Below are 736 nucleotides of genomic sequence, written 5' to 3'. Positions count from 1 at the left end.
GATGGTGGTGACTGTGGCGAATAGACTCCTGGGCTGTCCTTGGAGCGAGGGGCTGTACTGACTCTGGTTTCTCTTCATAACGCACAAGTCTTTCGCCTTTTACTAAAGACTTCCGTGGAGAGGAACAGCAACGAGTTCAAGCTATTTTTGGCAGGCTTTGCCTAACGGCGAAGCCCTTTGAGTTTGTTAAAGGTCAAAAAGCTGTCCACATTACTAAAAAGCAGCCTTTGTCAGGCTCGTGTCAGAAACAGGAAACCGCGACTAGTGAGATTTGTGCCAAGAGTGTGACTTGGACATCAGACACCGGGAGCTCATCGTTTCTCGGCCTTTTGGCTAAGATCAAGTGTAGTATCTGTTCTTATCAGTTTAATATCTGATATGTCCTCTATACGAGGACAAACATATTAAAGTGATTTTGAGAGCTGGGAGCTGAAAAAGGGGCTTGCTCCGTTCGCTCCACGCATCGTCCCGGCATTGCAGTGCCGCCGGGAACAGTGCAACCTTCCTTCGCCTTGTGGAAAACCAAGCAATGACACAAACACAGAGTTTCACCTGACACTTTGTCGTTGGCTCGAAGAAAGGAAGTCGGCTCTCCCTGCAGTTTTGAACCCATTACGATCGTGCAAACCCACTCAACGGACATGACCGAATGCGTAACAGCATTGTTGATGGGCCATGGTACTGGCAAAATAACTTCTTCTTGAAAGGTCGGAAGACACCAACTGTAGGGTGCTTC

General features: G+C 48.2%; 2 non-coding genes across 2 annotated transcripts; both read left to right on the top strand.

Moving 5' to 3' along the window:
• Nucleotides 1-58: 58 nt before the first annotated feature.
• Nucleotides 59-175, top strand: LOC111647167 (U5 spliceosomal RNA). The gene has a single exon (XR_002760016.2). It is a non-coding gene; the product is annotated as a U5 spliceosomal RNA (small nuclear RNA).
• A 138-nt stretch (nt 176-313) lies between these two features.
• LOC111647161 (U2 spliceosomal RNA) lies at nt 314-505 on the top strand. Its single transcript, XR_002760013.1, has one exon. It is a non-coding gene; the product is annotated as a U2 spliceosomal RNA (small nuclear RNA).
• The last annotated feature ends 231 nt before the right edge of the window (nt 506-736 follow it).

The sequence above is a fragment of the Seriola lalandi genome, unplaced genomic scaffold (assembly GCF_002814215.2).
Source record: "Seriola lalandi dorsalis isolate HSWRI2012SDOR001 ecotype SW California unplaced genomic scaffold, Sedor1 jcf7180002034576, whole genome shotgun sequence".
Taxonomy (NCBI): Eukaryota; Metazoa; Chordata; class Actinopteri; order Carangiformes; family Carangidae; genus Seriola; species Seriola lalandi.
The sequence above is the reverse complement of the archived record's forward strand: the minus strand, read 5'-3'. Positions and strand labels throughout refer to the sequence as shown.